We start from the raw sequence: 17,803 nt of genomic DNA on the forward strand, positions 1-17,803 counted from the left end.
TTCAGAAAGGGGGCAAGGGAATTTTAGCTTTTATTAACCTTCATTTTATTTAATTTTTTTATTCCACCTTAAATGCTGCAGCCTCTGTTGGACCGTTTAAGGTGGAACGGGCTAGCTAGCTACTGAAATGAACTACTAACAGCTTTTTCATGCTTGTTATGAAGAAAATAGCCATAAAACATTGAAACTACACATTGAACTATAGTTATAAAGTGGTTATTGTAATTTTTAACATGGAGAATACTTAAATTTGTGGCTTTCTTTAGTCGCTTGTGCTGCTGGTATCTTACCATTGATCTGAAATATCTCTGTTTGAAGGGCCATGTATCCCTGACTTTTTTTTACTCTACATCTCCAGCCTAACAAGAATAAGGACACCCTACCCCAAGACGTGCACACAGAGGGGTCCAGCTAAGTGGTAGGACCAAGGGATGAACTGGGATTGGGCCAACATATCCACTTCTTTCTTCTCTTTTCTACATTATATACAATTTAGCGATACCAACAGTGTCTCTCTGGTCACACTCAGGCCAATTTATCAGCACATCTGTCTTCTTCAAGGTCACTTAAAAGCAAAAAACAAAAGACACACAGATCTCTCACAGCAGGTTAGAAATCGTAGCCCAGCAAGTCACGTTCACATAAATTTCGGATGCTTTCCAACGATAAACGCCGTCACCATGGCGGAGCAGCAGGAAGTGATTATAGCACTTTGTCTCTAGTCATATCCCAGTCCATATCCCAGTCTCTGATCTGATCTGAGTTCTCCAGCTGCATTCTACACCCCCCCCCCCCCCCCCTCCATCGCTTGCCTCAAAAATCCCCGCTCCGTATCCCACTCGCTAGCTGTGTATTCACTGGCAGAGAGAGGGAATCCAATTCTGACTGCATTGTCAGAGCAGCACGGCAAACAAATAGCGAGTGATAAAGCCCCAGCCTTTATTCTTTATCTGTCTTTTTATTGATCGCCACAGGGGAGAAGACATCGAGTTTTACATCTGAATCCCGCATCGCATTTCCCAGGCTCAGGAACAGACCGCCAGGCAGTGACATTTTCACTGAGTTACTGATGCACTCATGAGGCTCGCGCTCTAAAATATTCAGCCCGACGCAAAACTGTGGAGATGAGGATGAATCAATTCATTTAGAGCATAAGGTCGCCACCCTCTTAGAAACAGTTAGTGTCAATAAAGGTAAAAAACAGGGGCCGGCTCCAAACCCAGCACGACCAGACGTCTTTATTTGTCAAATAACAGTGCAAATATTGACGGGACATATGGCCTGCGACAGCTTCATTGTTGCTACCTTCATTACCATGTTCTCGCTTTGAAACCGAGCGAGAAATCACAGTCTACATTTCCCAACCTGGAGCGTGTGATAGGCAGGTACTTGAAAAAGACGGTGTCCGGAGCAGGAACGTTCTGAAGGCATAGAACATCAAATGCTTCAAGGAGAAGTACAAAGCAGCGTTGGGGTTTGAACTGGCCTTAGGAGGACTGTTCTGCTTCACGTTCAAAGTTTCACACTTGGTGCGAAGATGCAGGTGTGAGCTGTGCAGCGATCCCCCAAGCACAGATTGTGCAAGCCCTCGAAAAAAAAAAAAAAAAAAAAAAAAACCAAGACAAGAAGACTGCAAGCCTGCTTTAGTACAGCTGTTTGTTTCAGACTCAGGAACTCAGAAGGACTTCACAAGAAGCCAGGCTTTCATGCGTAGGGAAGAACCTCTCATTAAAAAAAAAACAAAAAACATTCAGACACTAATGCCTTTTTTTTCTAAAGGCGTCGACCAATTTAGGCCAAGCTTTTAGTCTGAAAACAGATTAATACATGAATTAAGCTGGTTAATTTCTTGTTATATTCATCTTAGTAATGCAACACTCGAGTCCAGTCTCTGGGTAAGGGAGACTTTCCTCTTTCCTCTCTTTTGCTTGTAGATAATGCACAGCTACTTTAAGCAAACTGAGGCTTTGGGTTTTAAAAATAAAAAAGAGATACGATTTGCTGCTAATATAGAGTGAAAACTAACTAAAAAAGGTGGGCAAACACAGATTAAATGATACTTCATAATATTTTCAAAAGAAAACTGGTAAAGTGGGAAACTCATGCTCTTAAAAATGAACATAAACAGGGCTTAGTTTGCATAGACATGGGCTGGATTGTCTTAGTGTAAATGTATTATGCTTTTTTTTTTTCATTATTTTTATGAAAGATCCAAACATTAACACATGCAATAATTTACAGTTTATCTTATTTATCATAAAATATAACCTCTGTAACAAGAATAAATACCGGTGTTAAAGTGAACTCATAAATAATATAATTCTGTAGCGTCTGGCTGCAGAGCTCCATTGAGCAGCCCATCTCTCACATCTCTATCAAGAAGACCCTGTGTCATCATCTGGTGTCTCTTACAAGAACTGGAAGTTAGCTTCATTTTTAAAGCTTCATGGCACCATATACTGTCTTTGTAGTTTACTGAGGTAGCTTTCCATTAGCCAGTGCACTATTATCTCCTATTTAAGCTTATAGTAGTTTTTACTGGGGGAGTTTATATACTAATATCTCCTATTCTATTAAGGTTGTTTATGGAATAATATCTACAGTTTGTATGTGTAGGGGTGTTTCTTGTGAGTGATCATGAAATAATATTTTCTATTCTATAGAAATATAGAATGTATATGTACAGAAGTGGCTGTTGATTTGGTTTATAGAGTAATATGCCATGTGCTAGTGGGTAGAAGTGTTTATTAAAGGTGTTTATGGAGTAAGATCCCATACTCTAATGTGTAGAAGTGTTTATTGAGACTGTTTATTAGACTAATATGCAATGTGTTAGTGAATAGAAGTGTTTATTAAATGTGTTTATTGGGGTGTTTATATCTCCTGTAATATCTCCTTTTCGAATGCATAGGAATGTTTATTGGGGAGTTTATGGAAAAAATATATCCTGTTCTAGTGTATAGGAATGTTTATTGGGAAGTTTATGGAAAAATATTCCCTGTTCTAGTGTATAGGAATGTTTATTGGGAAGTTTATGGAAAATATATCTTCTGTTCTAGTGTATAGGAATGTTTATTGGGAAGTTTATGGAAAAATATATCCTGTTCTAGTGTATAGGAATGTTTATTGGGAAGTTTATGGAAAAAAGATCTTCTGTTCCAGTGTATAGTAATGTTTATTGGGAAGTTTATGGAAAAAATATCTTTTGTTCCAGTGTATAGTAATGTTTATTGGGGTGTTTTGGACTAATATCTTCTGATCTAGTGCATATGAATGTTTATTTGGGTGTTTTATAAAGTAATAGCTCCTATTCTACTGTGTAGAAGTGCATATTGATGGTGTTTTGGTAAATATTTTCTGTTCTAGTGTATAGGAATGTTTATTGGGGAGTTTATGGAAAAATATCTCCTGTTCTAGTGTATAGGAAGATTTTTTGAGAGTATTTATAGACATATGTCATATTCCAGTGCATATGAGTGATTATTTTCTAGTATTAGGAATCTATTTTAGTATTATTGGTATTATTATATTAGTCTAGTGTATAGGCATGTTAATTGAGCTTGTTTATAGAATAAAATCTCCTATTCTAGTGTATAGGAGTGTTTATTGAGCTTGTTTATAGAATAAAATCTCTTATTCTAGTGTATAGGTGTGTTTATTGAGCTTGTTTATGGAATGTTATATGGATGAATATTTCCAATTCTAGTGTATAGGAGTGTGTAATATGCTTCTTTATGAGATAATATCTCAGATTCTAGTCTATAGGAATGTTTATGAGGGTTTTGATTATAGAATACTATTTTTGACTTTACCTGCTCATTGTCTTGGCCTGTCTACCTTGTCTAACTAAATATGTCTGGTCTTGACAACCCTACAAAAACAAGTATGCAACAAATCATATCTTTTCAGAACAATATACACATTTTAGTAAAGCAAATACATAACCCTTATTGACATTATTATTAATAATATTATTTTGATATGCTATTGATATGTTAATGCTATTTTCTTTCTAGCTCTGTCTACATTGTGCTCCACTGATACCCAATAATTGGTAAACACAATACTAGACATTGTCAGATATCACCCACCTGATCCAACTGGCTGTTCTCACAGTGTTTATGCATTTATAGCCATTTGACTGAGGCTGAATTGTTACACTGGTGAGCACGCTTGCCCTGAGTGACTCTTAGTGTGCACAGCTGTTTCTGTTGTCGCAAAACACGCTTTCTGAAATGGCCAATAAAACGACTAGCCCGAGGGCAAAGCTGCCAGGACCCGGCCGGGCAGCGCTCCAAATGGACTGGGTTTGTAAGTGCAGTGGCTTTTAAGTCTGGGTGTGCACTAACTCTGCGGAAGTTCACGCAGGGATCACTTGAATGGGCTGCGGAGTGCAGGCCTCACTCCTGTCCCTGCTGCAGCAGTGGGGTGCGTAAGTGTGATTGAACTGGCAGCCACACTCACCATCTGTGCACAGTACTCTTCAAACACAGTTAAACTCAGGCCCCTTCCACTACACTCAGGGCTCTGTTTGGCAAACGGGCAGAGTTAGGCATGACTGCTGTTGTGGATTGGCTGGATTTGGACTGGTGGGCATGGGATTTTTTTACTTATGTTTTTGTAGATGATTCTTGTAGTTTAAAATTTGCATTTCTCTCTAAAGGAAAATACACTAATATACTGTAAATTTAGCATAAAAGTCAGTATGTTATCTTTTCTCTAGTAACAACAGCTTCTACTGGCTGTTGGGACACTGCTTTTGGTCAGAAGAGCATTATTGTGGCCTAATGCTGATGCTGGATGATCAGTTCTGGATCACAAATGCCTCAGATGAGTCCATTTCATCCCAACGGTATTGGATGAAGCTCCATCACTTTTAAAAAGGCAGTTCCACTGCTCCACAACCCATTGCTGGGAGGCTGTGTACCCCACATACAAATGCACTTTGCATTGGGAAGCATGGTGGTCTTCCATCCATGTAGGATTTCTTGCAAATTCTACTGACATTCTACTGTATTTTCTTGTGCAATTGAATACACTTTAAAGTAAAGTAACTAAATTAATTAATCAAAGGGGTGTTTAATTTGTCTTTGCCGTATGAACGATGTGTCTTTTTTTAACAAAGAATATAGCTCTATGAACAATTCAGAATGATCTCCTAGTGTAAATGTCTATATTGATCGTTTGTCATGGTTTTGTAAAACAATTTTTTTGCTACATATAAAAGAACCCCCCCCCCCCCTCCTAAAAAAAAGAAAAAAAGGAAAAAGACTACAGGTGATTTTACTTATAGGAAATTTTCCAAATGGGATTCAAGTCATCAAACCAAATGTTACTATATTGTTTTCCTTAACCTAACCTGAATCATATGAAGAAAAATGAATCTTTACCATTTTCCATCCATTCAGTCCACTGATTTATTCAATTTTTATAATTTATATTTTAATGAGCTCCAAAGATTCAGAAACAGCAGGATGTTCTCCAACACACTCTCTCCCAGCACATATTTTTTTCTTTCAATTCTTTTTTGTGTACATTAGAGGCAGATGGTGTGTGTTTTTTGCTCAACAGTGTTACCAGTGAATAAGAGAAAGATTTGTATTTTTTAACTAAAGCAATCAGCCTATACTGTATGGCTGTCTCTTTGTGCGATCATGGACATGGACCTATTGTACTATCATATTCTATGAAAATGAATTCCAGTACCTGTCAAAAGTTTAGTTTAGTTAATTCAGCTGTTTGCAATTATCGTATTTAATTGTAGATTAATACTAAAGTAATTCCAAACTAACAAACCAGAATGATTTATATTTGAGATGACAATTTTGCAGATCCTGCCATTTTAATGGTCGGGTTTATCAGGTAGCCATCTGGAATGTGTGGCAAGGACTACTCAACTAAGTAAAGAAAAAAAAAACTTTAAGAACTGAAGTTCAGTGAGTTTGAAAACTTTCAAGAACTTTAAAAGTATCAGTCAGTTGCAAAGACCATCAAAGGTTATGATGAAACCGGCTCTCATCAGGAGCGCTCCAGGAAAGGAAGACCTAGAGTTACCTTTGTTGCACAGGATAAGTTAATCAAAATGACTAGCCTCAAACACTGCAAGTTAACAGCACCCCATATAAGAGCACCTAAATGCTTCACAGAGTAACCAGATTCTTTATGTGTTCCTTCATAGTCTGAATGACTTCAGTATTAATTTACAATATAGGAAAAAAAAAAAACCTGAACGTGTGTCCAGATCTTTGACTGGTACTGTATACATTGTATATTTTAGAATTATAAACTCAACAACAAATGATGCTTGTTCAAAAATGCAAGATACTTAGTAACAGTATAGATATAGTTATATTATCTCACATCACTGGTCTCACATCTCACATTCCAGTTCAAATGCTGTTTGTTTATGTAAAGCACTCAAAAAACTTGATTCTGTAAAGAAATGAATTAAATAATGAATAATTAAATAATAATCAAATATATAATTTATATTTTAAATGTTTATTGCAGTGGACTTACTTGTTTAATGCTATTTTATTGTATATAGCTTTTTTATTTCACAAATTATTATTTTTTTTACCTTTATTTTACCAGGCTAGTCATTAAGAACAAGTTCTTATTTACAATAAATAAAAGTTCCTAAGCAGTAAAAACTCTTTTCAATGAGAAAAAGTGTTTACTCTGCCTTATTAGATGGGATGATGCCATGCTTTACTTTAGTGTGCAGATTTTAATGTTTTTAATGCTCTGGGCAGGACTAAGCTGCTGTTCGATTTGCTGATAAATGTATTTTTGCTATAGACAATATGGACTTATATATTAATCTATGTTCAGTGCTAGAATATAGACAAAAAATAAAGAACAAAGAAAACAGATCATTTTGATGGACGCAGGTTCTGAAAGGGTTAAAACAATGCATGGATCTGCTTGCCCTTCTATAAATGGGAGCGTATAATGCTTTATAATATAGGAGCATATCCTTTACACAAGCCATTAATACACATGCATAAACAGTGTATTTAAGGTAGTCAATACAGAATGCAGAGTATTATTTATCATTTTGTACACATTATACTCTCACCCTCCACAGCTAGAAGCAGACATTTTTTCCGGTTCTGTTCTCAAACGTCTTGTTTAGTGTTCAAGTGTGTGTAGAAGTGCATTAAATCACACAGGAAAAGTGGGCTGTGTCTGCAGGATGAGACGGACTGTCTTGTTGAATTGGCTGAACCCATTCTGTCCACTCTTTGGTGAAGGGCTACTGCCCTGTCCTTAATCTGAGAGATCACTCTTTATCCACTGGGTGCAGGTGCAGTGTGCAAGAACATATCGAGCCATCTCATTGGATTAGCCACTCGGCTCTGTAGTGGAAAAAAGTGATGGGGACAGAGAGAGAGAGAGAGAGAGAGAGAGAAAGAATCCCCAGGGACTAGGCAATCCATAGTCCATCTGTCTGTGTGTCTGTCTTTCTGTCTCCTCTGTCTTTCTCTTTTCTTTACACTGTATTTCAATTTATCTTTTCTTATCTTTATGTCTTTAGCATCACTTTACAATACAGGTCACAATGAACAGTACTTACTGCAGTAATTAGCATTGTTAAATGGTTAAGTAATGTCTCAGTTAACTATTAATTACGGAGCCCCTAGGGTGAAATCATGTAAAAAGAAAAATGGATAAAGGATCATCTTTTGTAAGAAAATGAAGAGTTTTTATTAATCTCTGAATGAATTATGGTGATATTTTGAACTTGTTCCCACACCTTAATAAATCGTGGCCATGCCTTAATTAATTATCCCACACATTAGGATCTTGTTCCCATGCCTAAATAAGGCTTGGCCATTATTTATTTTTTTTTACATGATGTTACCTTAGGGGCTCCGTAATTAATTGACACCATTTAAGACATTATTAAACATTACAAAAATGTTAAATGCTTACAAATGTTGTAAATAATAATAATTAGAAACATTAGTTTAAAATTGTTAATGATTATGAAGTAGTAAATAAATACAGTTCAAATTAAGCATGTTTTATACGAATTAACCCGAAAACACAGAAAGACGACTAAAAAAAGTAGCCAATATTAAGTAACTCCAATCCAGGCGCTTTAATAGTTATATAGTGGAGAGTCCACGCACCTGGGACCAGGGGCATTTCAAGGCATTTGGGTGCCCCAAGCAAAATGGACCAACCCCCCTGGTTATATGATGCACAGAATTATCATAGGTTATTCCTACCCAGAATTTGGTAGAATAGCTTGCATAGCAGAGAAGCAGAGAATTTTTTTAGGCAATAAGGGTGGGCGGATCGATTAAAGATATCTTTATTATAATGTATAGTATCTAACATATCGATACTTGTGTGATGAGATTGATTCTTAATTTTCAGTTTATCTTTGGTACAATTCCAGGTATTTACGCACAACACAACGCTCTTCTCTCACTTCACTCACAGCCCCTCCCCTTTTCTCTGCCCCCTTCCCCCATTTCTAAAACCAAATGAATTATTTCACTGGAACTGGAAAATAAATATGCTATCTACAAAAATATACACAGTAGCTATGCCTCAAAAATTTAATGCAGATTACCAACCTAAAAAGGAAATTTAAGTTTTGAGTTTTCTTTATAAAAGTATTTTTATTTGCCTGAAAACTTTGTCCTGTGTTTTATTATCTTCACAAACATGATAAATTAAAAAAAAAAACTTACGACATAATTGTATTTACTTGGTTTTGGATCAATACCAAATTTTACAGTATCGCACAGCCCTATCAGACAAGCTTTGCATTCAGAACTTCAGAGTGTCTGAAACAAACCCTAAAAGCTGTGTATCATGATCAGAGCAGCTGTATGTGTAGGTCCAGTTACCAGCCACCCATGTCAACTGATAAAAGAATTGCAATGTATTTATATGAGCTGAACACGTATTATATAGAGAGTGATTCTGTGGGATTCAGTGTGTGTTTGTGAAATGGTGTGTGAGGGTGTGCATGTGAATGTGTGTGAGAAACACACTAATAAACATCACTTGGCTCATAAGTGATGCCTACACATATGTTAATATTAGATTGATTGGCAGTGAGCAGCGGCTGCAGCTGCTCTATAGAAGCTAACTCGGCCTTAATGGATTTCACTGGTTGAAAAATGCTTTTATCCATCATTAGTATAATTATAAATATCAAAAACAAAAGCATATACTATAGAAATTGCTAACATATGCAACCCTTATGCTTATACCACGTGCACTTTATATTACAACCTGTATATATCAGCTAATTGTTATTTGCATGTGTCTGTTAGTTCAATTTGCTGGCCGTTGATGACCACTTACATGCAAACATAAAGTGCTTTTGGTGACAAATAAATTTTGTCTTAGTTAGTAAGCACCATCTAAAGACAAATTCTGTAAATTATGTCTGTAATGTTTGTCTTTTTGAGCTATTTGCATGATTTTGCTGTATAATAAGCCATGGTGCAATTTTTTAGTTGCTTGTGTTCTTTACAGATTAGTCTATGCACAGAATAAACATATAAATATATAACATTAATGGTTAATTAATGAATATACTTTTAACTAATGATAAGTAGATAGGTACTGAACAAAGCTTAACATTAATATTTCTTTTTTAACATTAACATTAATATTTTATTTACACATGACAATTAGATATCAGCATTGATATTCATATTTAGAAATGTGAACAAATCATTACTTCATCAGAATTTGAACATTAAAAATCACTAGTAATAAGAATTATAAACCTGAAAAATATTTATAAATTCCATTTAATGTTGCCAATGTGTTTATTAGTATTTCATAAAAAAATAAAAAACAACTTTTTGTTCCTTAAAATGTGAAAAAATATACAGTTATTAATCATTAGTTAATGACATATTCATTCATTCAAGTTAATAAAGTGTTACCTAAAATCTTATATTATATAAAAACTAATATATACTACAGTATATTAATTTCTATCCAATGCTAACCATGCAGTAATCATCGATTCACACTTTGCATTTTAGAAGCTTTTAGAAACTATATTTGTGTTGTTGTTTTTTTTTGTTTGTTTGTTTTTTCATTGGGAAAACTGCCTAGATTATTATTTTTGTGTTCAATTTAAAGACTGTCCCTTATTTTTGTTGTTGTAATTTTTGCCTTTAATTTGTGCCTTATTTTGTATGTAAAGAGTCTTTGAGAATCTTGAAAAGTGCTATATAAATAAAATGTATTATTATTATTATTTTATTATTTAGATTATTATTTCCTGTATTGCACAATTTATGTTATCATGTCTTTTTAATGTCTGCTCTCGGGTAGAAGCTGCTTAAGCAACAATAAATGACAATAAAGCTATTCTATTCTACTCTATTAAATTGTTAAAAAAATGAGTAAAAAATAAAGTAAAGTAAAAGCAAGTAAAAGTATTAAGTGAGAGGAATACTGAATAAAAGGTACTTAATTACTTCATGCCACCTCTGCATTTACAATATCTGCGTGTATACTGTATGAATTATTATTTCATTTAAAAACAACTAATGTAAAATGTATATCATGACAAGCGATTCCAAACCTTTGTCCAATGTAGCGTACATGCTCTGTCAGACACACAGGAATAGAACATGATTGGTGAGCATGCTCACTGTGTGTAACAGAAATGCCTGTGATTTGTTAGAGTGCCCATTTGCCGTTCAGAGGAAAATGTGGTGCTATTAAACGTTGATGCACCTGGTGGATTCCTAAATGGAATGCATTATATTGCAGCCTTTTTGCTCTCATAACAGAGGCCCATATAGCGTGCTGACAATTAACTTGCAACATACTGTGCAACACTAATATTGTATGTGAGAGAGAGAGTGTGGCAGTGTGTGTGTGTGTGTGAAGTAGTAAGAGAGAGAGAGAGAGAAAGAGGGAGAGAGGGAGACTAGGCCGTGGCAGATTCAGTGTAGCGGAGCAGCAGTGCAGGCGTCAGTGGAGGAGAGCAAGGTTGAGGCTGAACACTGACAGACCAGAGTAATGACTGGGAACGCTTCACTGTGATTACTGAACGTCATTTTTCTTCCCTCCACCATGTTCACTCTCCCAGAGAATGTTTTATCTGTGTGGCCGTGTTCCCTTCAGTGTGTGTGAAACAGGATATGTGTGTGTGTGTGTGTGTGTGTGTGAGAGAGAGAGAGAGAGAGAGAGAGAGAGAGAAAGAGTAAAACACAACACAGAGTAACTGACATCTACACTAAGAGAAAAGCATAACAGAGTTATTGGGACAGAGACAGACAAAGAAAGATATATATGATGTTTTTAAGGCGCACTCTCTGATTTCTTGGCCTTGTCTTTTGATTTGATTTCAAACTGGAGCCAAGGACTGTTTTAAATTCTATAAAGGCCATAGCTTAAAAATCAAATCTGCAAAAATGTTCCCATTACTGCATAGTGTAGTCGATAGATCAAATCGTCCAAAAAACAAAAGAATCAGAAAAAAACTGTTGCAACCTGAAGAAATCAAACAACAGGAATGAAACTTGGTGGTTAGTCATGCCAAACTGTAATGACATGAGTTAAGCCCAATTTATACTTCTGCATCAAACCTATGCCGTATTCTACACATATCCAGTGAGAGTGTGCTACGCAGCGGAGCACGTTTATACTTCTGTGTGCACATATTAGCAGCTCTGCGTCACTCTGCAGTTTAAACAGCAAAGGCGGGAATGTGTGGGAGGGGAAGTAAGGCCCAGTGGACCAATCACAGCTGCAGCTGTCCACACAAGAAGGTGCACGTCGAGCAATGGCGTAGGGTACGCAGCGATGCATATGCTATGCTGTAGGTTCGACGTAGAAGTATAAATTAGGCTTTAGAATGACAGAAGTGTCATCTTCAGTGATAAGTTTGTTTCAACACGTCTATAGGCCTGGGGTCATGGTGTGGGGTGCAACTTCGTACAATGCAAGACACCTTGAATAGGCTATCAGTATTATATCTGGACCAAGACCAAGACACACAAAAATACAAGTGTAATACAAGTGTAAACACACCCAAGAGCCATTTAAATACAAATCTCACTGCACAAACCCACTTCTGAAACCACTTCTGGACTAAGACACGTTTGCGACACTCACTTGTCATGAGGCAGGAATAATTCCAGTGCAAAATTTTACATTTTCTAAGCAAGTTATTCATTACTAATTCCACCCACCCCTACATCTCTAATGCTAGCAAAGGGAGAATACCAAACAAAGAAAGAAGCACCAATGCATGATTTAAACATAAACATGTTGACACATTAGGAGGAGAACACTGACTGGCAATTTGGGGTTATCAAATGAAAAATTAAGAGGACAAATGAAGTGAAAAAGGGAGCAAGGGTCATGTTCCGAATACAGACAAATTCCAACAGATGGCATCACAAGTGTTCAAACTTGCTCTTTTCTGAATGTTACAATACAAAATTAATATGCAGTAAATGTACTGTCGCTGTTATTATTAGGATGATGTGAACAACTTAAAAAATGTCAGTGGACCTCAGCTTTCTTTTGCTGCATTATTTTAGTTTTTAAAGGTGCCACATTTGTTGTTGAGTAGTGAGTATTTTAATGGATTGGATTATGGATGGATTTTTGGATTCATTCCAGTACGGCTCGGCTCGAACCTCCATCAAAGTCAAAGTCAAAGTCAAAGTCAAAGTGGTTTTTATTGTCATTTCAGCTATATACAGAGTACACAGTGAAACGAGACAACGTTCCTCCAAGGACCATGGTGCACATAAACACAGTGTAGACAGAACAATAGTGCAACAGTACAAAAGTGCAGACAGACAATACAACACAATACAGACAAAGAATAATAAATAACAAGACAGTGTGCAAATTTTGCAGTGTGCAAAAAAGACCAGGTGAGGTAGTAATTACTCTATTACACAGTGTGCAATAGAGTCCAGTGAGGTAGTAGGGTTTTTAGTGCTTTCCATTTTCTGGGGTAAGTGGGGTAAGAGTGTGTGTGCATGTACAGAAAAAACATCAGTTCAGTCTCTGCAGTTAAGGAGTCTGATGGCTTGGGGGTAGAAGCTGTTGCAGAATCTGGTCGTGCTGGACCGGATGCTGCGGTACCTTCTTCCCGAAGGCAGGAGGGAGAATAGTTCGTGTGAGGGATGAGTGGGGTCATTCACAATGCTGGTTGCTTTGCGGATGCTGCGGGTGGTGTAAATGTCCGTGATGGAGGGGAGAGAGACGCCGATGATCCTCTCAGCTGTCCTCACAATACGCTGGAGGGTCTTGCGGTCAGAGACGGTGCAGGTCCCAAACCAGGCAGTGATGCAGCTGCTCAAGATGCTCTCAATGGTCCCTCTATAGAAGAGTGTGAGGATGGGTGGAGGGAGACGGGCCTTTCTCAGCTTCCGGAGGAAGTAGAGACGCTGCTGGGCTTTCTTGGCTGTAGAGCTGGTGTTCAGGGTCCAGGTGAGGTTATCTGCTAAGTGGACACCAAGGAACTTGGTGCTCTTAACAATCTCCACAGAGGACCCGTCGATGTTGAGTGGAGAGTGGGTGTGTTGTGCTCTCCTGAAGTCAACAACCATTTCCTTTGTCAAAACACACAGAAAACAGACATCCAGACTCTTCTCTGTGCTGGCACCAAGGTGGTGGAATGAACTTCCACTGGATGTCAGAACAGCAGAGTCACTCGCCGTCTCTTTAAACGTCGACTGAAGACACATCTTTTTAAAGAGTTCCTAAACTAAGTCTACAAACTAGCTTTGGATATCTTAAGTAACTTTGAAGCACTGTTGTAAGTCGCTCTGGATAAGGGTGTCTGCTAAATACCGTAAATGTAAATGTAATTCATTTTTGGTTGGGGTGGAAAAGTACAGGAAAAGATGAAGTTACATGAATTATTTTACATAGCAAATCTGTATTCCCATAACTAGCAGTCTAGAGTCTGGAGGTGATGTGCTGCTTTCCAGTATCAACAACATATTCTTCTGAAGTAGCTGTTACATTCTATTGTGTTGCCAGTTTTGACCAGGGCTGTTGCTAGTGGACAATTGTGGGTGGGGAAGGGTGTAAATAACAGAAATCAAGAATTTTAAAAACAGTTCTGAAGTTTTGGAACTGGCACATTTAACAGATTTGTATTTATATAGGATTTTCTTTTTGAAGCAACTCTCCTTCACGCACCATGTGGCCTCGGTTGCTCGGTCCTGCCGCTTTGCGCTCTATAACATCCGAAAAATTAGACCGTTCTTGACGCAACAGGCCACCCAACTCCTGGTGCAAGCGGTCGTCATCTCACGCCTCGACTACTGCAATGCCCTGCTAACTGGCCTCCCGGCCTGTGTAGTAAAACCACTCCAGATGATCCAGAACGCAGCAGCACGTCTGGTCTTCAACCAGCCAAAACGGGCACATGTCACCCCGCTGCTCATTGAGCTCCATTGGCTACCAGTTGATGCTCGCATCAAATTCAAAGCTCTTACAATCGCCTACAAGGTGATGACAGAACAGGCTCCTTCCTACCTGCACTCGCTCCTGAAGGCTTACGCTACCTCCCGGCCGCTGCGCTCCTCCAGTGAACGTCGCCTCGCTTTGCCAAAAACTCACACAAAGCAATCCAGACTGTTCTCATACAGAGTTCCCCAATGGTGGAACAAACTACCTTCCACTACCAGATCAGGAGAATCTCTCACTATCTTTAAGAAACTCCTGAAGACAGAGCTCTTCAAAGAGCACTTACTCTCTTAACACCTCTAACACACTAACTACTTCTAACCTCATTTCCTTCTTCCTCTCCTTCACTCCTCTATCCTATTATTCCCCTGTGTCCTCCTTTTATCCCTATCCAAAGATGTTTTACCTTGAAACTTATTTTACATTGTACTTGACTATTGTAAGTCGCTTTGGACAAAAGCGTCTGCCAAATGTAATGTAATGTAATGTAATGTAATTTTGCTGCTCACAATATAGTTTTATCTTGTATGGCTAAAATGCTAAAATGATGACTCAGTACTTAAAGAGTGTCCTTCACAAAACTATGTTCCCAGTGACTGGATGTTAAACGGCACAAACATTCATACTGTGCGGTGCTAATTACACACTAAAAACAGAGGTACAATAAAAGTAATTTATTGTATTCAAAGGTACACTCTTCATAGATGTATGATCAAAGGTATAATATTGGTCTTAGTGGGTATAAGTATTAATGTGGATGTGTAAAGAAAAAAACAACATTTGATTTTTTATTGACCCACTCTCTAGCCCTCTATATTGGTGTCATAAAAGATAAGATGGCTTTGTTCCATCTCTTATCTTTTTGTAAAAGACCATTAGTGGGACACATACTGACACCAGCTTGTTTGAACAACCAATGGAAAAAAGTACTTTAGGAAACTTGATGGGACTATATAGCATGACTTTCTAATTTGTAAGAAAAGTTCACCTTTACTTGACTTCTTTACTTGTTTGATAAGCACTGCACAGTCAGGATTGAGTCAGTAAACACTTCTCCATCCCTCTGCCAACTGCCAGGGAAGACCTCCAGCTCCGAGATCCATCTCGAAGGCTGCTCTGGGCCGGCTGCCTGGACTGCCGCCCTGTCTGTCCAGGCCAGATGCAGCGAGGCCAGATGGAGGAGCTAATCACTGGAGCAGCAGGCAGCGCCAACACTCCTGATCCGACTGTGTTCAGACAGCCTGTGGGACCAGCTTCAGTCTCTCTCTCTCTCTCTCTCTCTTTCTCTCTCTCACACACACACACACACACACACACACACACACACACACACAAACACACACTATTCAGCTCGCTAATATCTGGGCATGCATTTGAATTTCACCTCTGTGTTTACCTCCAGAAGGGAAAACGGAGGTAAAATACTACAGAATTGGACATCTGTAATGTGGTATGCTACTAGTGTCTGTGGTATTATTATGGAAATAGTTGGCAAGGTTCTACCTTGTATATTTAATTTATCATTCTGTATTCACACAGTCCCCCCCCCCCACACACACACACCTACAGTGTGTCTATCCCCTTAGTATCTTCTGGTCTTTCCCAAAAAAGCCTGATTCCACACTCAGATTTGTAAGAGGTTTAAGTGGGAAAAGAAAATACAGAATCTTTACATTTTAATTAAAGCATTTACTTTAAAAGAGGCAATTTGTACCTTTGTATTTTTAGGATTCCACCCTGTTACAAGATTGAATTTAACATTAAAGGATTAGATTAGCAGAAACTGGTGGAGAATCATAATCAGATAACCTTTCTGTCCTGATATGATCTACAGTTTTAAAATCTGAGCATGTAAAATGATTCATGCTGGATGTTTTGTAATGAATACAAATACCCTGCATGACAAAAAGAAGAATAAAGTTGAAGGTTTGAGGGTTGAATTGGTGACAATTGTAGCTTTTGTCTTAATATCTGTTTAATTTTGTAAGTGTTTGTTTAAGCTGAATAAAAGCAGTTAAACTAGCTGTTGCTACATGACATAAGTGTTTAACAGTGTACTGTTATAAAGAGTATAATGCTTGAGAAATGACATCTCTTTGTGTGGTGAAAGATTTGAAAATGTGACATGTAATCAGAAATATACAAAAAAAGGTATTTACTGTATTTCTATTACAGCTACGATAAACATTCTTACACACTGTGAAAGTCAGAATGAAACATATTTTCTTACCTTGGCTGCAAGCAGTTACTCAATCTAAAGCACATTAATAGTAGAATAAATACAATTTTACCACAGTTAGTTTCAACCCTGCAATGTGATTGGCTGTTCCATGACTGCCGTTATCAGCCAGTAATGCACTGTAACCAAAGCTCTCCATGTATTACTTCACCACATAGCAACGATGCAGCGCTTACAAGCCAAACAGCACAGCTACAAACAGAGCAGCAATGTAACTATTTTAACTTGCGGAGTCCTTATGACCAAACAGATTGTTTTTTTCCTCTTCTTTAACTCAAAATCTTTCAATAAACAATGATAGCACTCCCTCTTCTGTATTATTGCTTACATAACCTTCATACAAAATTAATCTCCAAAGCTCGTATCATGGGATCAAATAGGTAAGAACCTTCCAGTGGATAATCACTACATGCATAATTATGTTTCAGCTGACAACAAGTTATTTAACCCTAACTTATACAGGGAGTAGCTTTTTATTTGTTAAAAACCCATGTGGAAACATCCTGTGGTCATAGAAAAAAAATGTTAATCTGTTTCAAAAGGGTCAAAATACTGGCTTGCATCAAGCACATAAAACATGTAATAAAAATGCTGAAACTACTATGAAAAGGTTAAGAACTGTCTATCACATTAATAATCTTAAATGATCATGATCAGGGGTGACATAAATGTTTGGTGAAATCAAATTTTGAAAAAAAAAAAACAACAACAACACTACAACTCAGGGATATGTTTAAAAGAGAAAGTAAGAGCATTTCCATGCACATAATGCAAAGCAACCACACCAAATCTGTTCATAATAAGGTAACCATGTGCTTTGCAACTCAATACTTTAGTTGGTGGAATCTGAACTCTGTATTATGCCATGGTAGACAGTTACCTAAGTATATGTATGCTCTGCATGAGCCACTTCACAGTTGAGTGAGCAGTTGGATCATAAGTGGTGTCCAGACATATGTTTATATGTGCATATTAAGTGATTAAATGCTGAAAAAAAAACACCCTGACCAGCTGGTAAAGGCCATCAGAAGGAATCAAGCAGATGTGGTGGACTGATTACAGCTCAAACTAATCTTTGCACATATCTTCAAGGTAGTTAGCATTCTATTAGCTTAACTTATTATAGTT

Source organism: Astyanax mexicanus, chromosome 3, assembly GCF_023375975.1.
Source record: "Astyanax mexicanus isolate ESR-SI-001 chromosome 3, AstMex3_surface, whole genome shotgun sequence".
Lineage (NCBI taxonomy): Eukaryota > Metazoa > Chordata > Actinopteri > Characiformes > Acestrorhamphidae > Astyanax > Astyanax mexicanus.